This window comes from Crocodylus siamensis, chromosome 6, assembly GCF_052110815.1.
Source record: "Crocodylus siamensis isolate JL-2025a chromosome 6, ASM5211081v1, whole genome shotgun sequence".
Taxonomy (NCBI): Eukaryota; Metazoa; Chordata; order Crocodylia; family Crocodylidae; genus Crocodylus; species Crocodylus siamensis.
Window position 1 is genome coordinate 67,352,121 of NC_143400.1, and position 27,430 is coordinate 67,379,550.

Sequence of the window (27,430 nt, forward strand, 5' to 3'; positions counted from 1 at the left end):
GGGCTAGGCTCGTGGTAATTCTATCAATGTGCTGCTTGTGTTACTTGTGTTTCTATACGGAGCTGTATCTCTCCCTTCTGCAAGCCCTCACCCCCCAATGGAGCTATCTTGCAGGACTCAGTTCCTCCAGTCCCCAAATCAGTCATACACACAAACACACACACAGATTAACGTGACACGCCTGACCTGGCCGGGTTGATCAGCATGGACAGGCTGACACCCTCATATGCCAAGAATCAGTTCATCAGAGCAACAATAATCACAGTCAGACACAAGCACACAATTAAACAGAATACCTCTGAATCTGGCTGGGTGTCCAGCTGACACCCTCATGGGCCAGCATTCAGTTCATTAGGGCACTTCTGAGCCAAACTGGGTCAATCAGCCTGTACAAACTGATCCCCTTATGTGTTTCGAACTCAGCACGTCCCAATCTTTTAGTCTCTTGATGAGCAGACCCCACAGTATTTCTGGGCTTCACAGGGATCTTTAGCTTAGGTAAGAGGGGCGTTGCTGCAGAGCAAGTGGGGCAAGAGAAGTAAAGAAGACAAAATATACCCAGTTACCACCAGTTTGACTATAAAAGTTATTTATTGCTAAGTAGATGAAATATATATTGACACTAGTAGTGATAGACATGCAAAGGAAAAACAAACACAAACAGTCACAGTATACCCTGGTTTCACTAAGTATTTGGGGAAACTTAGCTCAAGCTTAACTAATACAGTTCAAGTTCAGAAATCTATGCTTAGAGAGAGAGAAAAGAAAAGAGAGAGAGCTGGGATCTCACCAGTCCAAGGCACTAGGGCTGCAAAGCTGACAGGTCAAAGTTCTCAGCACGATCCTTGAAGGGAGATGACCTTCCTCCTGCAGCCTCTCCAGAAGAAAGCGAGTGGTGTCAGCACACACACTGCTGCTTCTTTTACAGATTTTTATACCCCCAGTTCAGCTTCTTTCAAGCATTCTCAATAGTGTAAATCAAATTGTCTTTTCTATTGACAAGGGGTTATCTGGGTGGAACATCTCAGGAACTTGACTGATACTCAGGAAACATCTACTTGGAGCCAGCTTGACATTCTTATGGATAGCAGATATACTTGATGGGATATCTCTTGGTGTCTTCAGAAACAATAGATTGCAGCATCAGGGCTTTTGGATTTTTACTTGCTGTGAACAAGCCTCAGCTTAGCATGACTTTTCCAGATCTTACTTTTCCAGTCTTTTAACAGACTTAAGGCAATTATAGGAGTGTTCATAACCTGTTGTGGAGAGGACTTCCACCAGTCATCTCGGGACAAGTATGACAACACTTGTGGAGAGGGCTCCAACGGGCTGGACGCTGTGATGAACCCTGTACCATTGTTCAAATGTTGCCCATACCCCCTCTGACTCGGTCTATTGCCTCCGCATTCCCTAACCCAGCAACCGAGTTGTAGCCAATTAAGTTTTCATAGGCCTCCCATAGTGGGACTGGGGAGATGCCCAATAAACTTACTTTTGCTTAGAGGTATGTGTGGGGGGGGGAAGGAAAAGTCCTTTGTAAATCCAGATTAGAACTGGTCTGATAAATGCTGAGCTGGGTGTGGGGATTGATTAGCATTTGGAGCACAGCTTCCCCATCATGCCGTGCTCCCCTGCTTCGCTGATCCCAGAATTCACTGCAGTCTCTGCTTCAGGTTTTCTGTTCTCCATCTCTCATGTAAATGAATGGTCATCTGTTCCCATCTCAGATGCAAATGAGACCTAGGGCAGTTGTTACACTTTTGTCACCCTTATCTGGAGGGTTTTAGGTGTGTCTCGCACTGCATCTTAATCAGCTTCTGTTTGTGGGGGAGGGGGCAATTCTTTGTGAGTCAGCCAGTCTGTGTCCTGTATCAGGGTTCCCCAAAAACATGGAGCGGACAGGTAACACTGGAGGTAACATTAAAAGACTTTCAGGTGTTTCTGATTTGTCATCCAAGTTTCACACACACACAACAGGATAGGGAGGACAACAGCCTGCAAGATGAGAAGTTTACTTTGTCTTGAGATCAGAGTCATCAAAAACAGTTTCAGAGATGTCCAAAGGCAGTATTGGAAGATTTGTTTTCTGGTGTTGAATATCTTTGTCTGTGTTTACTTTCTGGGGAAAGGTGGCTACCTACATAGAGGAAATGCTCCATATTTTTCCAGTGAATGCCCTCTAATTGTAATGTGTGGAGTAGTATCTGCTTGGTTTGGAGTAGGTTGGTAAAGTGTCTTGGTTTTTGACAGTGAATCCAAATATTTCTTATGTTTTACAGAAGCAATAAAGAGTACTCTGGAGCTCTTCAATTGAATAGGCACACCCAGCGCAATCATCAATGTATTGAAGATCAGTATTGGAGGCGCTGGTTATTTTGGATTTGGAAAATAACTGGTTGATATTAAAGAAGTTCCTGTCCATGCAGTATTGGATGCTGACACTGAAGGAAGTCTATCAGCAGTAAGATATGGAATAGCTGTGATATAAATGGAAGAGAGTTCTGGTGCAATCATGCATTCTTACTTGACTTCAGTTCTAATAGTGAAAGGATCCATTTCTAAGCCATTGCTTATGACACTTACTATCATGTCATCACAAAAGTGGTTGATAATGGTAACACATTTTGGCAGGCATCCAAATCTCATCTCTTCCTGTCCGCATTAGTGTTACTTTGTTAAATTCTTGTGACAACATGAAATGTAGTAAGGTTCTTAGGGGCAACATGCAAACCTGTGTCACAAGTTAGAGATCACTATTCTAGACAAGGGATAGCTAAGCCAATTTATATTCCATAGTGACATTTTTGAATATCAATATTAAGGTTGCAATAGTGAAGTGCTGTGAACAAATGTTGAGATATAGAACACCACAAGAGTTCAACAACTTCCATGAATGGCAGGCAGGATGGTGATGCTGCTGACTGTGATTGAGAAAGGCAATAATGTGGGAGGACTTGGATGAAGATTAAGAGCTCTGTTTTAGTGTTTATTTTAAAGTAATGGTTTGCTCTTGCAATGGCCCAGGAAGTGGGTAAGAAGGGTTATCATTATTTTACAGATAGAAAATTGAGGCACAATTTGATTAAGTGTGTTATGGAATGTCACACAATGAGATGGTAGAGTCTGGAATTTAATCCCGTATAAAATGAAACTGTCTTTCATCTTGTAAATAAGATTATGTGATGGCATAACACTGTCCAAATGGAGTCTTCTTTGAAAAAAAACCTGATGCTACATCTTTTTGTCTGCCACCACTGCATTGTTCTCTTGTTTCCGCTTTAGAATATTTCCCTATACCAAACTCCTAGCCTTCTTTTTTTAAGGAACAGCAGTAAGTGATTTACCATGCAAACCAGTTATTCCCCGATTAGATAATTGTACAAAATACATTAACCCTTTGTTATAAGCTGCTTCTGTATTTTTACTCACTGAGCTTCAAGAGACCAGTAGTTACAAAACTGGCTCCTTTTAGGTGCTTACTTCTGCAGCTAGACAGAAAGGAAGCATTTACTTAAAAGTATGTTTATTTATCTTATTGCATTTCAAACAACCTCCATCTTAGAGAAAGTGGATCTTGGTAACTCATCTTCAGGGGGAGGAAATGCACTAAATGTTGCTAATTGTACTTTTTGCAGTACTGATATGGCATGACCTCTTTAAATTTTTTAAAGATTAACCTTTAATTCATGAACCTGAAATATGTAACATGTTTTTTTTTCTGATAAATGATATCTTTTATTTCAGATATGTTAAAAAGAAGTGCCGTTTGTGATAACTGTGATACATTTTATCAAAAAATTGTGCCCAGGTGGCTGTGAATTGTGGATTTGCTTATATTGTGCTTATAATTCAGAAGCAGCATGGTTGCCCTTCTGGTGTACAAAAAAAGACCTACAGTTCTCTCCAGTGTGAAATTTACCATGAAAGGATACTGATTAAGCTTTTGTACACAGCTGAGTAAGGCAGCAAAAATTCATCTGGACAGCTGAAAGTACAATATCCAGTAAAGAATGGAGTTTGTGCTGTCACCCATATAATCATTAGGCAAGCATCCAGAAAAAAATGCTAGGTCCATGAAATAATATATCAGGTTTCATTCTTGGTAGGGTTAAATTTTGCCACTCAGTCTATTCAGTATTCAAAAATATTTGAAAGTATATCTTGCTTGGAGAAATGGCAATTTATAGATTATCAGCAAATTTCTGATATTAAATTAAAGTATTGGAGTGTAGAAATTGGCAGGGGGGAGAAACCTATGGCCCACAGATCAGATCCAGCTTGCCCAGCAATTTGATCTGGCCCACACATCTGGAATGTCTCTGGTAATGCTGTGGCAGGTCAGTACTGCAAGGGGGATCAGTGGAAGAGAAGCAGAAGCAACACTAAAGGGGGAAGCAGCAGAAGCAGTCGAGGCTGGGTTGGAAATGACAGTTAACCGCTCCAGAAGGTTGCCAACTACTGACCTAAGGCATTAATAGATCTAATAAATGTTCATTGGACAAATCCTTTCGACCTAGCTTGTCGTGATCCCCAAAATATTTAGCCACTTTTGTGCAATTGTAGTAGGGAATGATGGTGTGCTATGACAATTCATTGACTTGCTTATAACTGCAAATGACCCCCATTCTCAGGGGTACAAAAGCTACCTCCTTCTTTGTAAGGGGGCTTCTAAACAAATGACTGATCATTTGGATTGCCAGCAGGAATCCCACCACTGACAGAGGTCAGCAGTCACTGGTGCCTTAGTCAGTTTATAGCTGGTATGGAGCCTCTCACCTCCTATGAGGAGCTGTGATGATGCAAATTACCTTGAAACAAAGGCAGGAGCAGGATCTCAGGTTCCAGGTGGTCACAGTTGCTTCCTGCATGTGAAAATATGAAGATTTTATTTTAAAAATTGGCTAACATTCGATATCTTCCATGTGTCAGGTATCCAAGTTGTAGCTGAATTGGTCTACAGGAAATTGACAGCCCAGAAGAGTTTTCCATCTATTGATTCCTGTGTTAAATCCTATGAAATATGAACCTTCATTTCTACACAGGGGAACTTTTACAATCTTTTCTCCAACACTTGATGATGGATGTTTGTTCCTGAAAGCTTGCAATTAAAGACAATTTTTTGCAAAAATCTTGTTGGTCTAATAAAAAATATCATCTCTACTACGAGTCCTGATTCCATATTCATGGTTTATTCCATACTCTGCAATTGACTTCCTAACTTTGACCAAGTGCTTTCAGCTCTTAGGGATTCCAACGGGTTCCTGTTATTTAATGTTAGCAAAGCACCTTGAGATCCCTGCATGGAAGATACTACAAAACTGGAGTTATTCATATTACTAAACTAAAACTGAATAGGCTGCTAAGGGTAAAACTTTTGTGGGATGGTGTACTTTTAGTTTTAGCTGTCAGTGAAGAGGCATTTCTAGTAGGCTATTATAAACTAACATGTGAGCTCTGAGAAAAGCACAAAAGCAGATCTTTGCAATTTAAATGAAGAGTAACCTATTTATAATTTCATTATTATTTTATCGCTGTGTGACTTCTGCTATTTGTAAATGTCAAATAGGGAAAAGAGTGCTTCAATTTAACCTTCACTGTCATAAAATAAAAGCTTTATTTCCGATGTCTTTAAGGAGGCACTTCATGTCTCAACATAAATTATAATAGACTTAACTGACTAGAAAATCATTTTATATTAACAGAGATCAGAGAAACTGGGATTTTCTACTCACAGCTAATTTCATATACTTGTGAATTTTACCAAAAATATATTTCTAATTGAGTTTAATCAAGAGATACTTCAAACATCAGGTAGATGTACCCTTTGTCATTCATTTCCTCCAAGTTCTCTTTTAAGTGAGGCAGTTCATGCAGTATGTTGTGCATAAAGTACTAAATAAGAATAGTTGTCTGTACTTGGGCAGAATATAAACATTTAATCTACACTGTACATTTTTTTACAGCTCATTCAAACCATTTGAAAAAAATTCCAGAATTCTTATTGTAAATTCATCATAAATTGTAGACAGAATATTGCACATAAATTATGCGTAATTTACTCTACTCCCTACTAACATCGACTAACGTGTAAAATAAGCTACAATGAAGCTGTATAATTGTTTCTATGGACAATCTTTGAGCCTAATTCAATGCCTGCTCAAGTCAAGAAACTGTCGATGACTTCAGTGCCTTCCATATATGGCTTTTTGAAAGTGCACTTAATTTTCTGCATGATCTGCATGAGTGCAAGAGGCACACAGTTTCTTGCAGGAGTATGACATATAAGCAGACTGTTAACATATAAGCAGACTTTTTGCCAACTGCAAAGCTTGACATCCTGTTGCAGGAAAGGGCTGGCTCTTATGCAGTCCAAATTGCTTTACTCCCTTCCATTCAGCAGTTGTTGTATATATTGTTTAACAGTTTCATAATTGTTCAGTAATTAAGAGAACATCAATTGTATAAAGTAGTCTTCTTCTTTTTGTGATTTCTCTTCTATCTCCCCAGAACTAACATATTGTTTCTCTGGAGGGCAATGAATCAATCAATATATTCAATATGCATACGAAAAATAAGACTCATATTGGTAGAAGAATAATTCTACACAGAAGTACAATAAATCAAAACCCCATTTCAGATATTTTCTGTTGCTTCATGGAACATGGTTGGGCAATTTTTACAGAAATCAATAATTGCATTTCCATTCACTCTGGAAGACTAACATATAACTGCTGTAAAAATATGGAGGGAAAAGGATTTTTTCAGTGGGTGATAAAAAAGGTCTTTTACCAGAATTAATGAGTTACAGACAAAGCTAAGCAAGGGAGGCATCTCCTTTGGTTGTTAAAGTATTAATGAGTAACACAGAGGCAGATGGAGGTGACCAGAAATCAAAAGGTGCTTTTTACCAGGGGTTGAGAAATAATATTGTATGCAATCTGTTTACAGAATGAGTGGGAAACTAACACATGGATATACATGTGAGTGAGAACCACAGACATGCATGCTTTTTGAAATGTGGCCATCCATAAAGTGAGGAAGCTTTATGTGGGCATTATATGGATTAGCTTTTTGATGCTTTCTGCCTTGTGCCGTAGATGGAATGAGACAGGGACAATAATAATAGATCTTGTTTTATGTAGCACAAATGATGTAGTCAGAGATAATAGGGATCTTGGAGAACAGCAACTCATGTGATTAATAGTGAAGGTTAATACCAGTGGCATCATTAGAACAAAATGAACTCCGCAGAGTTTGATTTGTGTGAGACGCACCCTGACCTTCCAGGGCCACTTGGCAAGAAACATAACAAGCCAGCCCATGCAGTTTTCCTTGGAGACAAGATCCAAAACATATAGGCCGCGTACAGATATTCCAAAACAAACAAACAAACAAACAAAAACAGGGAAGGAATTGATCTAAGTTGCACATTTTTTTCTAAGCAACCTAGTTTAGATTGGTAGTGAATAGTATATCCATTCGCCCTTGTTGGAAGGAGGGGCACAGGCAGCCTGTGCTGGCTGAGACCTGAAGACAGGGGGTACTCCTACATACCTTCCAGCTTGCCCTGAGGGCTCCCTGGATGACCAGAGGCCACCAAGCACAGCTGAGCACACAGATACCTTGATCCCCCCACTGCCTGCCTATGGCTGACAGCTGCAGGTGTGGCTAGGGAGAGGGGCTATGCTTGCTCAGTGCTGAGACAGCCCAGGAATGGGGCCAGTTGGCTGCTCAGTTGGAGTAAAGGAGTGAGGGTGAAGTGCTAGCTCATTTCCCTGCAAGGGAGAAGGCAGGCAGAAAGGGTGCATGGGGGGAGTGGGGAGGAGCACAAAGCAGGCTGAGATGACAGAGGACAGCAATCTACCTCGAAATAATGATACCTAAAGTGTAACTTAGGCAGCAGGTGAGTGATCCACGATCCCCACCTCCTCTTCCCACCACCTAAGAGCTCATCGGCCCCTTAAGTTTATTAGCAAATAAACCTAGGCATCTAAAGTTTCGCCTAGGAAAGTTCAGGTCCCCCATGATGACCACCTCCTTTGACCTAACTACCTCCGTGAGCTGACTTAAGAATTCCTGGTCTAGCTCTTCCACTTGGTTGGGTGGTCTGTAGTAGACCCCCACTGTTAAGTCTCTTTCCCCGTGACTGCCTTGTATTCTAACCCAGAGCACTTCAGAGTGCCTCTCCTCTGATTCTTTGCTACCTGATGAGGATGCGTATTCCTCCTTAATGTAGAACACCATGCCCCCACCTTTCCTCCCTGTCCTATCCCTCCTGTACAGCCTATAGCCCTTGATATTCACTGCCCAATCATGCATTGGGTCCCACCACGTTTCAGTGATCTCCACTATGTCTGCATTGCTGTGAGCTAGCAGGAAGATAAGTTCCTCTTGTTTTTTTCCCATACTACGAACATTTGTATAGAGGCATTTGAGGCCTCCTGTGGATGTGTGCACTAGCCCCCTACTTTCAGCATTACCCTGGCCCCTGTCGCTTACCTATGTATTGGCTCCACTCATTGGCCTAGGCTGGGCTGTACTTGGTGTTGCTTGGTTTGGCTGTCCAATGCTTCCTCCACCCTCATCTTCCCCTTCCCCCAACGAGCCTAGTTTAAAGCCCACTGGAGGAGATCCACCAACCTAGAAGAAAACACATGCTTACCTTTAGGGGAAAGGTGGAGCCCATCCCATCCGAGCATGTCTCTTGTTGTGATGTGCCGGTCATTGTCAAAGAAGCCAAAGCCTGCCTCGAGACATCATTCCCAAAGCCGCCAGTTGGTCTCCACAATGTGCGTTTCATGCCATCTTCCATGTCCGCTCACTGGTAGGATAGAAGAGAAAACCACCTGTGTGCCTATCTCCTTTAGCACGCACCCCAGAGCATGGTAGTCCACCATCAGGCGATCAGGACTTCTCCTGGCCACATCATTAGTACCCACATGGATTAGGACCATGGGGTAGTAATCGGTGGACTGGATCACAGCTTGGATCATCCCCTTCACATCCTGAATCTTTGCTCCAGTTAGGCAGTAGACCTCGCGAGTCGAGGGGTCCTGGAGACAGATGGGGCCCTTTGTACCTCTCATGATGGAATCGCCTATGATGATCACTCACCGCTTTTTTCTCCTGGCCTGCTTAGCTCCTTCGGCCTGCTCGGAACGTGGAGAGCATGGAGTTGCCTCCTCTCCAGTTGTCTCCTCTCCTTCCTTCTCCTCCAGAGTTGCCAGGGCCTCGTACCTGTTCTCCAGCTGGACTGGAGGAACTGGTACTGCTGTGTTACGAGCAGCTCTGGTTCTGGAGGTGACCATCTGCCACTCTGCAGTGGAGGGCACCTCCCGGGGTGCTTCTTCCTTGGGTGTGTGACCGTGCAGGGGAAGGAAATAGCTGTCAATTTCTTCCTCTGCCTCCCCGATTCCCCTCAGCCTGCTAACCTCCTCCTGGAGCTCCCTCACCTGTGCCTCCAGGGCCCTAAGGCGGGCGTCCACAGGACAGGTATGGGGGTGCCCAATCCCTGCCCCCCCCAGGCCTTGCTGGGCAACTCCCACAGGCCAGGGGTGGGGGAACGCCAGCCCCTCCATTGGCTCTGTCTGGGTGGAGGCCTCAGACAAGCTCCAGGAAGGCTGCGCCCCGCCAGGCAGGGGCCCTGGCAGCACTCCGTGTCAACACCATCATAGGAGTGGCTGCTTGTTTCTGGATTAATGCAGTGCCTTCACCCCTCACTAGCAGGAGTCTCCCTCCTGGCCCTTCCTGCTCACCCACAGGCACGAACGCTGACTCAAAATCCTGTTTGCACGGCTCCTTCCTGGATCAGTTAAGAGAGATCCAGGGGGCTTTCCCTTCAGATACAGCTCAGCTGTGTCCGGTCCCTCTGCCTACTTACCTTAGGGGGTTCAGCTGCTGCTACATTCACCTCCGATTTGGGTCAGATAAGGGGGCACATGTGCGTGTGGGACACACGTGTGCCTGGATCCCTCCTCTTCTTCCTGCTCCTGACTCCCAAGTGCCAGGAGCTATGTCAAACCGTGGCTTTAAAATTCCTGCCACTGCCCTAACAGCCAATCACGCGCTCTGGTCTTCCCGGAAGTGCCTGCCGGCGGTCCTGCCCCCTACACTCCCCCGCTGGGGGGATCCAGTGCCTTCTGAGCCTGCTTCCTGAGGGTTAACCCCAGGGGTGCTCCCTGACTTGGGGGGACAGTACCCTCTAGCCCTCCCCCTGTTTGCACGTTCTGCGTGGCTCCCTACCAGCTCAGTTAAGAGGGATTTGGGGGGCTTCCCCTCCGGATCCGGCTCAGCTGCATTGGTCCCTCTGCCCCAATTACCTTCCTTAGGGAGTTCAGCTGCTACTGCCCCCACTGCTGGTTCCACTGCTTCTATGTTCACCTCCACTTCGGGTCAGGTAAGGGGGCACATGTGCGTGCGGGACACATGTGTGCCTGGAGCCCTCCTCTTCTCCCTGATCCTGGCTCCCTTGTTATAAGGAGTACCTTAGATCTGCTCAAGGATGTCTACTATTAGATGTATAGAGGGCCATTCATATGATTGAGGGCCTCCGTGGCCAGCCCTATGAGGAGAGGCTGAGGGACCTGAATCTCTTCAGTCTCACAAGAGGAGACTGAGGGGGTATCTTGTGGTGCCTACAACCTTATCAGGGGCCACCAGCAGGGACTTGGGGAAAGTCTGTTCACCAGGGCCCCCCTTGGAGTCACTAGGAACAATGGCCACAAGCTGAGGGAGGATAGGTTTAGGTTAGCTATTAGGAAGAACTACTTCACTGTAAGGGTGGCCAGAGCCTGGAATAGGCTTCCTTTAGAGGTGGTGCTCTCACCTTCCCTGGAAATCTTCAAGACTGGATAGGCACCTGGCTGAGGTCTTATAACCCCCCCTCCCCCAGTGCTCCTTCCTGCCCATGGCAGGGGGTCAGACTAGAAGATCTGTCTAGGTCCCTTCTGACTTATTGATTCTATGATTCTATGTACCCTAATTGTAGTTGTAGACCTACCCAAGTTAGCAACCCAAGCAGCTTGCTCAGAGCCTCTGAGTAATGCATCACAGTGGCAAGGTATAAAATCACCGTTCTAGTATGCTGAGTGTGTATTCAGTAGCTAAAGACCATAGTCCCATAGTTAATAACCAATGGATTGTGTGATATAGCTATTACCTATTAGATCTACACTACTGAGGGACATTTTTGATGAGAAGAATCGACGCAGCAGCCTTTTTTTAGAGACCGTCACTGCAGCCTTAAGAGAGAAGAGTGAACTTGAGTGGTGCCCCACCTATTCATTCACTAATAAAGGTGTTATTATTTTATTTAGGTTAGGTGATACCATCTTAGGAAAAGAGGTCAGGCAATACCAAGGTTACCTGCTTGTGGATTTACCTGCTTGTGGATTTTTTAAATTTTGTTTTGTTTCAATCACTATCAAGCAAACTGACATTTTCCAATTAAATAAATTCTTGGAAAAATTCAGACTAGGTCTAGTTATGAGATCTACTTAGCCTTCCCCAGAGGGTGAAGATATGCCTAAAATGTGGAGGCATTTCAGGCTTCTGCTACTACAGTGTCTACTGTCAGCAAACTCAGAGGTGGGAGTATAGTACATGGACAAGGGGACGTTTGCCAGCTGGACATCTGTACCAGTGAAGAACCAAGTTGACAGATTATTGTTAAATTACTTCAGGGGAATGCTTTATTCATGCACATTGATATTGTTATGGTTTTCCAAATTGATACTGTATTCCATTTTCTTCTCATATTATTGTCTTTGCTTCATACACATACCTATTTCAACTGTGGAAGCAATGCTTATTGGAAGCATTCAGAGAAGATGGTTAGTGATCAAAGAAATTCTGAACAGGGATACATGTTAGATTTACAATAGTTCTCTAGTTGATTGTTGCCTCTGAAAACACGTGGCAGAAAAGTTACATGCAGAGCTAGGTGAAAATGTTTCCACAGATATATTCTGTATTCCTCTTCTTGGATTGTAACATTGTCATGGTGGAGAGGTTTATGTGTTCCAATGGCCCTCAGAGCTATCTCTTTGTGGTGTCTTGCACTCCTGGTGGGGTCTTCCCCAATAAACAGACCTGAGGTCACAGATTAAGCATGGTCCAAATTCCTGAAGACCCCAAAGGCAGAACATGTGTAATTAAGGACCTGTTGGTTCTCTGTGGCTGTGAAGGCAGATGAGGACTGCAGCAGGATGGAGATTTCCAGTTGTCTTGGACATCCTTGCCACTGGGTTCATGGCTTCTTCCTGTCAAATTCATGTGATTGTCATTTGTACACTGGCTCCCCCACATTAAAAAATGTCAAGCACAGGCCTTTGTGGGAGATGTGGAGACAGAAATACAATTCAGCAGCTGCAGACATTACTGAGTAGTCCTCTTTAGGATCCCCTATGCTCACTCTGAATGGAGAAAGGGATAGAAAAAGTGCCCTAAACATAGTGTGTCTCAACCCCCCTGGCTGGATTGCCACATCAAGTGGGATTGTTCTACTTGCGGTTGAAACCAACAAATTAAGTACTGAAGTTCGCTACATGAAATGTCTGCACTCTCATGGACTCCCTGAACAGTGAAATCCTAAAAGAAGAACCACTATAGTAGCTAGAGAACTTGCAAGATATAACATCAATATTGTTGCTCTAAGTGACACCTGTTGGGCAGCTGATAGCCACCTGAAAGAAAAAGGAGGTGGTTACACCTTTTTTTGGGAAAGGAATGTTATCTGAAGAGAGGCATATTCAAGAGATTGGCTTTGCCATCATAAACAAGGTTGTGTGCCAGCTTTCAGAACTCCCTGTGGGCATTAATGAGCACTTATGACTTTGCCTCAAGCTTAGTAACAACTAGTATGCTACGATCATTAGTGCAGAAGCCTCCACAATGAAAAAATCAACATGGAACAGTTCTACTGTGCTCTTGACACAGTCTTATCTGCCACTGCCAAGGAAGACAAGCTCATCTTCATGGGTCACGTCCATTCAAAAGTTAGGTGACACTCTGAACTCTGGAGTGGCACATTTGGGAAAAGGGGTTGTGGAAAGACAACTCCAATGGTATCTTCCTCCTCAGCAAATGTGCAAAGCATGACTGTTCATCATTAATACTATCTTCAAACACAGTGATAAATATAAAACCACTTGGAAACATTCACACTCCAATCACAGGCACCTTTTTTACTATATTATTGTCAGAGCCCAGGATGATACTGTTGTTCATATTGCCTGAGTCCTGAGAGGTGCAGATGACTGCTGGACAGACTGCTGTTTAGTCAGATCAATCATGGACATGAAGCTTGCACCACAATACTGTAAACAACCAAAAGGAATGCAGAAGAGATTTAACATTAAGGCACTCCAAAACCAAGCCAGATGCAAGGCTCTTCAGCAATTCCTTACTGAGAGGCTCTGTGACCTACCTGATGACATCAAAGACATCCAGGCACATTGGGAGGAGCTTAAGAATGTTATTCACAAGATATGCTCTGAATCAACTGGATGCTCCACTCATCATCACCAAGATTAGATTGATGAGAATGATGAAATCCTAGCACTTATCCATCAGAAGAGAGCCATGTTCTACAGTTGGCAAAATGAACCCTCCAACAAGCAAAAATGAGAGGTTTACCACCAGCTCAAAGCTATAGTTCAGGAGGCTATGGAACATTAAGAACCAGTGGTAGCAAATGAAGACCATGGAGATCCAGAGTTTTTCTGACCAACATGAAAAAGCTTTTTTTTCAAGTAACAACAGCCATCAATGGTCCCTGTTCCAATGGCTCAAGCCCCTTGCAATCCCAGGAAAGTTCCACCTGTCTCACAGAAAATGTATCTATCAACCTACACTGGAAAGATCACTTCAAGATTCTACTCAACTGTGAATCTGAGGTCTCAGCTGCCACCAAGTCTATCCTTCAGCACCTAGTAATAAAATCTTTTGTTTGTTCCCCCATGCTTCAAGGAAGTCTGGCATGCCATCACTCAGACCAAAAACAATCACTCACCAGGCCCAAATGCATCCCCACAGAGATCTTCAAAGCTGGTAGAACAGCACTGGCACAAAAATTTCACCAACTTCTCATCAAAATATGGGGTAATAAGGAAGTTCCAACTGATTTAAAGAATACCAACATTGTGACCATCTTCAAGAAAGGGGACTAGTCAGTGTGTGGGAACTACAGTGGCATTGCCCTCTTCTCCATCTCCAGGAAGATTCTTACTTGCATCCTTCTGAATCACCTCCTCCCCCTTGCCAAAGATGTTCTTCCAGAATCCCAGTGTGGCTTTATACCATCTCAGGGTACCAACATAATTTTGTTGCACAACATGATTTTGTAGCACAATAGATCCAGGAGAAGTGTAGAGAGCAACACCAGAAGCTTTTTATAGCATTTATTGACCTAACCAAGGCCTTCGACTCCATCAATCATGAAGCTTAATGGAAGGTGCTGGCTAGGTTTGGTTGTCCACTGAAGTTCATCAGTGTCCTCAAGCTACTCCATGAAGGGATGACCACCATTTACCAGACCTATTTACCATCCATACTGGTGTCAAGACAGGCTGTATCATTGTCCCAACTCCTTTTTTCCATATATCTTGCTCTGATTTTGAGTCTTATCTGTGACTGTCTTCCTTCTGGAATTACAGTTGAGTATCACATGGATGGTTAGTTTTCAACCTGTGGCACCTTCACAGAAAAATGAAAGTCACCTAGATTGTCATCACTGACCTTCAGTATGCTGATGACTGCGTAATTCTTCTGAACACTGAGACGGATCTTCAGTCCTCCCTTGACCTTTTCTCAGGTCTACCACAGCCTGGGACTCCCCTATAACATTGGAAAGACCAAGGTGCTCCTTCACTTTTCCCCAGCACAAGCTTCACCCCTCCCCTCAAAAATTACTATTGGTGGAGAACTAGAAAACATTGAACATTTCTCAAGTTACTTTAAATTTCAATTGCCAAATCAAGAGCCAGACCTTATAAAGGGGGATATGGCAAAATGCTGTGTTTATTGATAACATGAATTAGACATAGAGGTTCAGACACACCACTCATATAGACACACACAAATCATCATGCACAAAACTTACACACAGGCACACAAACACAAATCAACCATTCCATTCAGACATTATAGTTACCAGCAGCAGTTGTTCAATAATAGCACTGGGTGGCCAGCCCAGGCCTTATTGAGAGAAGATGCAGATTCTGTAGACAACAGCTTTGGAGCAGGGTGAAACAGACATGTCTGTGCTCCAATGAAACAGCAGTTGAGAAAGAGAGACTCACCCAACTTGGCATTTTTGAAGTCTTCTTTTATAGGTATTGGCCTCCTTTGTTTCAGCACTTTGGGGTTTTTCCATACCCAGCTTCTGTCCGTGGTTGTTCTTCATTCGTCTTCAGCTTATCTTAGCCCGAGGTCAGTTTGGTTGTCAAAGCTGTTATTTTAGCCTTGGAGTGTTCTTGCTGCCTGTCTGGCAGGATGTGTGCATTCTTCCTCCTCCTTATGTCTTTTGTGCCTTAGGCCCCAAAGGGATTCTTCAGTCATCCATTAATTAGTTTACTGACTGGTAACTTACATTTGGTGCCTAGTTGCTTACACAAACAGTTAAATCTTCTTCTCCCATCTTTGTGCCATTCTCTCACCATTCACCCTTTCACATATATTCATTCAAAAAAGGGCATACTGAGTTAATTCACTTACGTCAAGCAAAAGAATACAAAATGGAGTTTTCAAGTCACTTACTGGACAAAACTAACATAGTTACATTTCATCACTATTACACTTTATGTTAACATCAGCTACATTAGTTCAGTTCATGCTACTCTCATACCTTGGCAGTCACCTCTCCCAGTCAGTCTTGATGTAGAAATTGAACATAGGATTCTCTGTACCGGGGTATCCTTCAGAAAGCTGCTTCACCATGTCTTTGCTGACTGAGATCTGCAGATGGAAACTAAGATCTTGGTCTGTAATGCAGTGATTATCCCCACACTCCTCTATAGGGATGAAGTGTGAGCAATATACCAAAGTCATCTTAAGCACCTGGAATGGTTCCATCAGTTTTGCCTCAGGGAGATCCTTCACATTAGATTGGAAGACAGCTGCACCAATTCCAGTATCCTCCCTGCAGCTAACATAACCAGCATTGAGTCAAAGATCATGAATTGTCAACTCCACTGGGCTGGACACTGTGTGCAGATGGCTGACATTCATTTCTTGAAGCAAGTCCTCTTCTCTCAACTTAGTCATGGTAGGAGTACCCACAGAGGCCAGAAGAAACACTACAAGGACACCCTGAAAGTATACCTTAAGAAGGGTGGCATCAACCGTACAAATTGGGAAGTGCTGGCTGGTAACAGGTCTCAATGGTGCTGCACCATACATCAAACTACAGCCCACTTTGAAAAGAACCATCTTGCTCAGGAAGCCGAGAAGCAGCAGAGGAGGAAGAAGAGCACACAAGAAAAAGACCACAACATCCTGGCCAACAGATGTGCTCCCCACCCCAAGGCACTACTTGTCATACCTGTGGAAAAACTTACAAAGCACGGATTGGACTCCTCAACCACCATAAAAGTCACCAGTAATACCTCTGTCCCTCCCCACACCAGCAGACAACATCCTTATATCAAGGGATAGCCAATGATATTATCTATTGCAAAAACTGTATGAATTAAACTATTCCATAGGAAAACATTGGTTTTGTGACCTTTTCAAATACAATACTATCAAGATACTTCATTATTTCAACAAGGCTCAAACATTTTGTTTTGACTTTATTATTTTGAATATTATATAAGTGGAGAAAAATAAAATCAAAATGAAGCACTTTCAATAAGGTTGTTCTGAATTTTAAAATATTAATTAAGAGGCAGTTTCAAACATTTTTCCACTTTGAAAGGGTGTGAAAAATCAGAATGCTAGATTTCCATACAGAATGGAAATTCAAAGTTTAGCCGATTCCAATTATATATGTAATCCCATATATTTCGGTCACTTTTGAAATGATTAGCATCCATTTCATTAGAAACTTGGAAAAGTTGTAACAAATACCTCAAAAGCAGTTGGAAAACCAAAACCTGAATGATCTTACCAATTTGGCTTCCTGAATTTTGACAGTCTCAGTATAATAAAAGTGCATGTGTAAACAAAATACTGTGAATTTGAGCAGTAACATTCATTAATACAGTGTCAATACTACTTGTCAATTAATGAAAGTCTTGACTGTTACATTTATAGCTGGTAGTTATCCTTAAGCCATCAGATTGCAGGTGCGTTGTAAGAATTATGTGACATTTGTTAGTAAGAGCTTTAACAAGGATCACATCGAGATTAAACAGTAATCCACTCATAAAGTATATCTGATTAAATGGTGTTTTTTAAAATTTCTGCCACCATGGAAACCATAGTTAATGGCAGGGAAGCAAACTTTCCAAAGGGATGTAGCCCTTTAAATAAATAGCAGAAATTAATTGATTAGGTGGTTCTTTCCAACCTATAATGACTGTTTGCTTTTAAGTTGCTTAGTTTCTACTATTTATTTGCTCAGGAAGGATACAGGGTTGGCATTGTTGCTCTGTAAAGTTAATCATAAGCTGTTTTGTATTCATCAGCATTGCCTAGTCTGCCACATCAGCTTCTAAGTGAAAATAAACACTGGAAATGTCCTGTATAATCAGTGTTGTTTTCAAGATTTATTCTTGTAATAGGAGTCCTAGTAGAAGAGGAGGAGATACTCATAGTATTACCTAGTTTGAAAGAACCTGGCTCAATTAATCTTTTAAACAGGCAATTAAAAAGAATTGCTAATGCTTAGCCTTCTCAAAATATCTTACTGTTTCTGTAGGCTGGAAGAATAACGTCAGTTCTTTCCCCAGCATTACAGTAGTGGTATCCATTTTGATTTTACATATTTGAATGCTTCATTTTTAAACTTCTGTAAACAGTTTAAAAACGACCATCTTATATTTCTAAAGATGGCTTGCCTTTTTTGGCAAGAAGAATCCAATAAATACTAAATAATACCCATTTCCTATATCTGAGTTTGGGTTTAACAAATACTGCAATAATCACATTTTCTGCTGCACACAGATATTTTCATAAGCAATGCTATACTGGAACCATGTGAATTTCTGGCAAGTTCTTTGTATATTGAAGTTCCATCCAGATTCGTATGCAACCAGAAAAGCCAATAGTATAAATGTTGTATGACATGCATTTTAAATATGGTGATCACTGCACTTAATCTATAACAGTTGGATATATATGTGGATCATAGCTGAACAGAGTAGAACTATTTTTATTCCACCAGACTGTTTGGGTAGACTGCTACAGCCCCTACACAAGCACTTTTGCACAGCACAGAGTGCCAGGGGAGTTCCTAATATCTTTGTATTTAGTGGGTGCCATTAGTGTCAGAGTTTATCACAATGCCTTAATGGCACATGTAGATGCTCAAACATTTGCAGTCCAGGGCACAAGTTCAGACACTGCACCTGGGACTGCAGCATTTTGAGCTGGGGTGGAATAGCCCTGAGTTAGCAGAGGGCCCGGGGCTCTGGGAGGTGGCATCAGGTGGCAGAGGGTTTTGCTGGGGCACGAGTGCCCCAGTATGCAGAGCCCTTTGGCTAGGCAGCAGGAAAGGGTCTAGCCTCCTGCTTCCTGGGCTGGCTGGGTACAATATATGCCTGGGTCAGCATTTACACATGCATTTAGGCTCAGTTATTTCTGCTGCAGTATGGCAGGTAAATTAGTTTGCTGTGATCTAATAACATTGCATGTGTAGACTTTGATGCTTTATACCACAACAAATTAATCTATTGCACTGTTAAATGCACATGTAGATACACATGCAGCATGTATGCTGGAAAGTAATAAACAAGGGATAAGAGATCAACCCAGTAACCAAAGTCACCAATACATACCATGAAGTAGGGAACTATATGAGTTTCTGTTATAACCTTCTGCTTCCATTTGACAGGAAAATACTACTTTTTCACTGGCCAAAAAAAGGCAATTTCTGAATATTTTATATTTAAGAAAATTATAAAATGAATGGAAGGGTGGGGGAAGAGGAGGAGGGGGGTGAAAGAGAGAGAGAAAGATAAGCCAAATATGAAACCTGCTTTTATTAGTATCATAGGTGTGTAGTGCTGAAAGGGACTTCATGAAGTCATCTAGTACACCTTCTGCTCAGGGCAGGATCTTCCCTGACTAAACTATCTCAGTGTTCATCTAAAGTGCTCATAAAAAATTCTAGGGATAGAGAATTCTGGGTAACCTCTTCTAATGTATAACCACCCACATAGGAAGTTCTTCCTATTTGCCAACCTAAATTTCTTCTGCTGTCTTTTGAGGACATTGTTCCTTGTCCTGTCCCCTACTTTAAGAAAAAACTGTATCTCAATCCTCTTTATTGAAGACAATATTAAATTTCTCATTGACTTCAATGGGAGCAGATGGCTTAAAGTTATTCGGGCTTATCCCAAAGCTCATTTTCTCATAGGAAAACCCCACACTAACCAAGACTTTAATTTATATATCTATATAGATATATATTTCTATATTTCTAGATCAAATTCTGCTCTCACTTAAAATCTGTGTTAATCAAGAATAATTTCTTGATGGAAGATAGTTTTTACAAAATACTCCTTTTTTAGATCAGTGTAAAAACTAGAATTAATCCTATCAACATTAAAGAGAGTATTAATATAATTAAGATCAGTAGGGTTTGTTCTTTTGACACTGAAACAACACACATATAGTAGAATTACTCTAAAAATAGAAGTAATTATGAGAAAGCAAAATACATTGTATTGTTTTCTATATTTTTAATACAAACATATAAGTTTTGATTCCCATATGATTTCCTCCAATATGCAGTGCCAGACTAGCATAAGTAGCTTTACTGTAAATGATACTCAGTGTAATTATTTCTTTCTGTGGGCAAAAACAAAAAAGTCATGATGGTTTTATTTTATGTTAATTTAAGTATGCATACTTAATCTTGGATACTAGGCAATTGGTTTCCTGGGTTTAAAAGATCTAACAGCTTCCATGTGTAGTTATAGCTCTGTTCAGTCTCTCTCATCAAATGGAGAATCTGAGTCTGATACACAGCCCATGAAAATCAGTTTGAATCCTCCCTGTAATTTAACTGGCACGGAATCAGGTCCTGGAAGCAGAAACAGAATAAGGAGTTGGAAGTTAGTCAAGGGGAAGTAAATGATAATTATTCAAGCTGCTTAGAAAACTGTAAGTAATGCTGGCTCCAATTATTGCTTTCCCAAAGTTCAATATGCCTGTGGGCACATCCAGACAAGCATGCAAGTGTGGCACGCAGCGTTGCAGACCCATAAGGCACCATACATTGCACATGCAGGTGTTCCCTGTGTTGCTAATTTGCATCATGGGGGGAGTGAGCGGAAGGGGAAGTTGACACCAGGAGATCCCAGTGTCAGAAAAACCCTCAGTGGAAAAAAGCAGGATGGCACACGGGGTGGCAGCATGTACTGCCCCAAACTGAAGCCTGGCTGGCTGGAGCAAAGCTCCGGGGGCTGACCAGACTCCCTACTTCCAGAGCACTGTTTCTGGAGCCCTAGGAGCCCCCAGCACCCCACGTAAGTCCTCCCCTACCCCACCTAGGGCAACATGCCACATGCTGGAGCATGCGTGGGCATTCCCCAAGGACAAGGCAGAATGTTTGTCCCCAGGGAAATGCATATGCCTCCTGCATTTCTGGGTCTGGTCTATGAGTCTATACAAAAAATAAAATCTAAAAATATCCTTATTCAGTATGCTAGATATTTCTTTTCCCCAGTATAGGTTTCCCTCACTTTATGCTATATATAAGTTCCTGGAAAATGGCACATAACTCAACTTCATATAAAGGGAACACACTTTACAAAGTAACAAATAGGGATAGGTTCCAAGGCCTCGATTGTAGTGACCCACAGGCCCATTTCTACTACTTATACAAGACAACTGTTTGTACTCACCAACAGCAGACAATACACGCAAGCACAGGGTGATAGTGAATGTTACCATAATGGGGATGACAACTACAGAAACATGTATCGCAGACAATGAGCAAGGAGCACGGATCCACACAGGAGACTTTATTTTGGTGCATGTCACTCCCACAACGCACTGCACAAAGCAGCTGACTGAGGGCTTCCACCACACCAATCACATAAGAGTGAATTTACCTTGGCTATAACAAATTTTTGGTATAAAAAGGGTCATTGCATAAGAATGAATTTGCACATACTGAACCCACATAAAGTCAGGGAAACCTGTATAAAGGTGCATTAATGTTCAGTGGTTCAGGCCAGATATCTTGTCTACCTACTAGTGGATCTTACTTTAGAATGTTATTAATAGAAGATATTTCTTGGAAAAAAGAATATTTCTGATAAAGTAGCTTTTTTGAAGAAAGAAAGGCTGAGATACTATCATCCATGCTACTTACTATCAAGTACCTTCAATGGCTATTATTTTATACCAAATTAAACAGAAATGGAAGCAAACTGATTATTTTTGTCATGTTGTCCACAGAAAAGTTGTTGCTGTCTAAACCACTCTATTGTATTTGTTCTCTTCAGTTTATATATAATTTCATGAAAAGGTTTTGCCAAAAGACATCCGCTGAACCTTTACACATCTTGGATGCAAATAAATATGCTATTAAGGTTTTCTATCGATGAAGGAAGAGTTATGAAACTGAGAACAATTCATATTACTTTTCTGTTCAGCATCTTGAAATCTAAATACCTCATTCTACAAGGGAGGTTAGCCTTCTGATTTGTGAAAAAACTGTAGGAATAGCCCTCAATAAATTAATTTTAGGTTCACCAGAAATCTTACAATGCAAGCCTCTTTCTGTGCAAGATGGTACAGAACCAACAAGCACTTACCAAAATGTCCCATTGACTTTAACAGAGCTGCTACATGGGCAGGCTTCCTAGAGTAAGTGAAGCATATGCTACCCTAGAGGGAACAGACTTAAGGCCACCAAAAGCACAGAAATAGGTATGGTTAAGTAATTGTTTAAGGCTGTGACTCAGTAAAACACTTAAGCACTTACTTAACTTAAAGCACACAAGTAGTTCCATTGAAGTCCATGGGACACATTCCCATGCTTGAAGCTAAGGACAAGCAAAAGTTTTTTTGCAGAACAGATCTCTATTAAGTTTCTCCCATAAAAATTTTGGTTGGCGGTTTAGTAGGTAAACATAATACTGTCCCCACAACTAATAAGAAGGGCTGTCTACATTTTTACCTAGGAAAATTAAGCTCCCTCCCCTCCCAAAGAGCACTATAAACCCACATCTCTTTGCCTGATTTCTAACATTTTTTTTTATTGTCACCTTTTAGAATATTTCGCATGTGAAAAGTGTATAAATAATGTAGAATTGCTGTGCACTTATAAATATGAGATCCCAGTTTCACTTCTGTTAGAACACAAGTAACATTGATAGGATTACTTCAAGGATGAATCTCCGATAAGCTGTTTGTCTTAACTGTGTGACAGTTAGAAAAAAATAAAAGTTTACTGGGCTATAAGGAACTACAGGACAAAGAAGTGTGTGTGTGGATTTATGCAGCATGGGGAGAATGTGTGTGTCTTCTTTTTCCTCATAAATGTTCAAAAGTAATAAGCTGCCTACTTTCTTCACCTCCTTGTAACAGAGATGTCGCTGGTATAAATAATGGGGATTAATTAAAGGAACTCACTAGGGCTGTACAAAATTTTGCCACCAGTTTTGTTTCGACACTGTTTCAACCTGTTTCAAGGTTGAAACAGCAAAAGTGAAACAAAACAGATATTGTTGAAACAGCCTTGAAACAAAACAAGGCAAGTCAAAACGTTTTGCCGTTTTGATGCTGTTTCGACGTTTTGCCCATAGGCTATAATGGGGAAGGTCAAAACAGCCTATATCTCTGTCATGTATGGCCAGATTTGGACAAAACTTTCAAAAATGGTAGCCCCTTCTGAGCACATAAAGCATGCCGTGTTTCAAGAAGATAGGTCCAGGCAGTTCTGAAAAACTGCACCCCAAAACCCTGAAAGCAAAACTCATGTCACGTGTATGTGTTAAACCACAGCAGCATCAAAACTGCAGGTGTGCTAACCCCTGCTGAGGCCACAAAGCCTGCCAAGTTTCAAGGAGATAGGTATAGGGTTTTGGGGAAAACTACACCTCAAGCTGTGGACAAGCAAAACTCATGACATGGGAGACACTGTGTGTTAAAGGTGCAGCAGGGTGACAGCTGCAGGCCTGCTAGCCCCTGCTGTGATCACAAAGCCTGCCAGCTGTTAAGGAGATAGGTGCAGGGGGGTTCTTGGGCCCTGCACCATTAGCTGCTGACAGGCAAAACTTGTGACATTGGTGCTTGTGGGACTGACTGTGTCTGTCTTGGGGCAGTTGATTGTCTGTATTGATTAGTTCCTCTCCTTAGCCCAGTTTTGTAGGTGTTAATCCATGCTTGTTAAGATGTTATGTAGTAGCTAGGTATTGTGTATTGAGCTGGTCCCTGAGTGAATCATAATTAATTGGTAACTGGGATCACAGTAGCTTAGCAGCCAGGCCTGCAGTAGTTGTCCCCTCCAGTGTCCCAAGGCAGATACAGTTGCACAAGCACTGATGTCACGAGTTTTGCTTGTCTGCAGCTTGAGGTGCAGTTTCCCCCAAACCCCTGCACTTATCTCCTTGAAACTTGGCAGGCTTTGTGGCCTCACAAGGGGCTACCACCCCTGTGGTTTTGACCCCACTGTGGTTTAACACATACACGTGACATGAGCTTTGCTTTCAAGAATTTGGGGTGAAGTTCCACCCAAACCCTCTGCATCAATCTTCTTGAAACATGGCAGGCTTCATGGCCTCTGTGGGGGCTAGCAGTCCTACAGTTTTTACCCTGCTGTGTCTTAACACATACATGTGACACAAGTTTTGCTTTCAGGAATTTGGGTTGCAGGTTCTCCAAGCTCCCTGCACCTATCTACTTGAGACAAGGCAAGCTTTGTGGCCTCAGAAGGGGCTACCATTTCTGCAAGTTTTATCGAAATCTGGTCAGAATTGATGAAGTTATAGCCTGTTTTGACCTTCCCCATTATATCCTATGAACGAAAAGTCAACACAGGGTTGAAACGGCAAAATGTTTCGACGGAATGAAATGGAACAGCTGTTCCTACTCAAAACAAAAGTCAGAACAAAACACTGATTTGTCAAAATGTTGAAATGCTGGTCAAAATGAAACACTTCTGTTTCGCACAACCCTAGAACTTACCTACAGTGGAAGGGTAGAGACTACAAGGCAGTAAATATCTGTTGTAGATGATTAAACCCTAAACAGAGTGGAAGTATTTGGATATCTATAAAAAAAAACCCCAACATCTAGTAATGCAATGGGGAAGCTAGGATATAAACTAGGATATAATATTAAAACTTTCTTCTTCATGTTTTGCAAGTTTTTGAAAGCTGGATGTTGCTGTATTATTAAATTTCCCATTAGTTTCTATGTGGTTTGCATAACTAATTGCCTGCAGGTGGATTCAAAATGTAAATTATCACTCAGAAAAAGAAACTGCAGGAATGAAGTAATAAAAATGGATAACCTTAGACACTGATTTAAAAAAATCTCTTTGGTGAAAAATGGCATACAAAGTTGTATACTCCAAGTCAAGAATACATATAGTGAGAATCAAACTGAAAACTATATAGAACTAGGTCTCTATGCTGTGTCATTTGTACATCTATATTTTTCCTGTTAATGCACATTTAGCACTACTGTCAGGACAGAACTAAAAAAACATGCTGTTTAATTTTAATAAAATATGGGCAATAGCAAGCTTTCAGCAGTATAGCATATAGTTTTGTATTTCCAATCAGTCTTAACACAATTACTCTGTAATCCTCAATTGACTGGAAAATGATCCTGATTTCGGAACTGTCCCTGATTTGCTATAGTCTCTCTAGTGTTACGAATTACGGTCTTAAAGCCACGTGCATTTCGCTTTAAGCTGGGGCAATGATCGTGCAGAACAAGTATCTAAAGTCAGATACAGAAGCTTTATTTGCTGCAGTGAGGTGCCGCTGAAGAGGGACCCCTCCTACCAGAAATAACACTATTTTATACTTTGTTAGTACGCCAGTGTTAGTTCGTGATCAGCTCATGCTCGTAAAAATACCCAACCATCTATTAACTAAATCACTATTCTATCCAATCAAGCACCACTGTGAGCGAGAACACTGAAGTTTAATTCTCGTGACTCCGTCCCATATTTTTTGCCCAGATGTGTCTTATCTTATACAAACAATCCTTGTAGCCAACTTCAAGGTTTCTCTTTTGACGAGACTCCTCTGTTGACTGGAATCAGCTAGTTTCATATCTTATCAGTAACTCTTACACAGTACTCCTCTTTCCTCCCAGCTGTCTCGTAAGTGCTGTGTCTGCTTTTATGAAATGGAGGCAAAAGGACAAAGAAATGGCCTCACTTTTAGCATTACAAAGCCTTGCTTTAACCCTACAAGATTCATATACAACACTAGAATTTTCTACCACGTTCTCTGGCCATGTGCAAGCATTACATTTCTACCAGGAGAATCACCATTTTCCTGGTAGAAATCACAAATGTTTAAATGTTCACACTTTCTCATGGATCAAAAATGGTTGCTTCAGGAGAAAAATAACCCAATCCAATAGAAGCTGTTTCTATGACTGTTTCTCTTGGGAGAACAAATGCTTATACATTTCCTTTCGCTTAATTTCTCCGGGACTAGGAGTAGAGAGGCTGAAGAGAGAGGTTCCTGTGCTTCCAAAGACTGGGCTCAACCCAGTCTGGAGAAGGTGTGGAGCAGCTTCTTCCACCTGGAAGGGGAGGGGAGGGGAGGGGAGGAACAGCTGCCAGCTGCTCCCCTCGTGCTCTTCACATAATGGGAACTCCAATGTGAGGAGTGGACAGGGGTAGAAGGAATACAATGGTGCAGTAATACCTATCTTTGATTCCTGTTCCACCTAAACTTTTAAAACAACTGCATGGGAGGTGCAACAGCATTTGTATTCAGGCAGTGTTGTGGTAGTCAATTGACTTCATGGCTCATTATATTGTATCTGATTCCTGCTAATCTCAGGTGCTAATGAGCCTCTCTCCTTTAAAATTAGGATGACCCTATTTCCAGGCAAACTGGGACAGTCCCAGATTCTGTAGTCCAGTCCCAGCCAGTTGGTCAAAAGTCACAGAGTGGAGTCTGGTGGGGTCATGGAGTGGTGTGGAGTGCATGGGCAGGTACCACTACTGCTGGGCAGAAGCCAAGTGGGCAGACTAGAGTGGGATGGTGCCTGCTCCAGGCCGCCCACCTTGCTCCCACCCAGTGGCAGTGGAGCCCTCCTGTCTGCTCACCTGCCTGGCATACCACACTGCTCTGCGATGCTGGCAGACTCCACCCCAGGACTTTTTACCAACTGGCCAGGACTAGACTATGGAAGCCGGGACTGTCCTGGTTTGCCCAGGACATATCGTCACCCTATTTTTAATGGCCTAGATGTTCCATTAATAACATTAGCTTTTCTTCTGCAATTTTCTTGTCTGTTAGCCATTCTTGTTAATACCTCTCATGTTTTGCAGCCCTGCAGACAGTTTTTAGTCCTAGTTAAAACTTTATCTCCAGTGTGATAACATTAACTCAGGTGAAATAACTGACAGTGAAGTGTTGGATACATTGTCCGGATGCTTTATGATGTTTTACAGATCTGAATAAGTGATGTAACTGCATTTAACTGCAACTACTAGAGGTCTAATAAAGCAATATATTTTGACTACCTTTGCCTAGTTTGTTTTGTTTTTTAAACTTTATATATAATTTATCAGATTAGTGTACATTCCAAAAAATATATATATATTCACTTGTCTTTTGGTCTGTAACTCAATAATATAACTCTACCCCTTAGTTTATTAGTAAAGATTTTGGTTTATTTTTACCTGGAGAAAAATGTGCGTTTATATTTTAAGTGATGTTGAACCACACAGTCTGTTCCTCTCATTTTAAATCCTAGATCTGCTCATGTACAGGAGCTTTACCCCACTATTTCCATCCCTTCAGGATGGGAGGACTGAAGCAATTCCTTCACTTCACCCTTTTCCCCGAGCAGTCTGAGAAATATGCAAGGAGCAAAGGAAGGGGTGGTACAGGCTGAATGCTTATATTGCTCCCTCTGCTAGAATCATTTCTAGTGGTGGAAAATTTCTACCAACAAAAATGAATGCTGAATCACCTCTACTTCAGCCCCTTGGAAAAAATATTTCCAAGCACGAGGAAAAAAACCAAACTGTATTCTGAGATGGCAGTTTGTTATGGGAGTTATTACCTGCAAATATAATATGCTTACATTAAGACAAGCAAAACAAAAATAA

The 27,430-nt window shown here is 41.9% G+C and overlaps 1 pseudogene; it reads right to left on the bottom strand.

Moving 5' to 3' along the window:
• Positions 1-8,609: 8,609 nt before the first annotated feature.
• Positions 8,610-9,672, bottom strand: LOC149862943 (uncharacterized; annotated as a pseudogene).
• Positions 9,673-27,430: the final 17,758 nt, after the last annotated feature.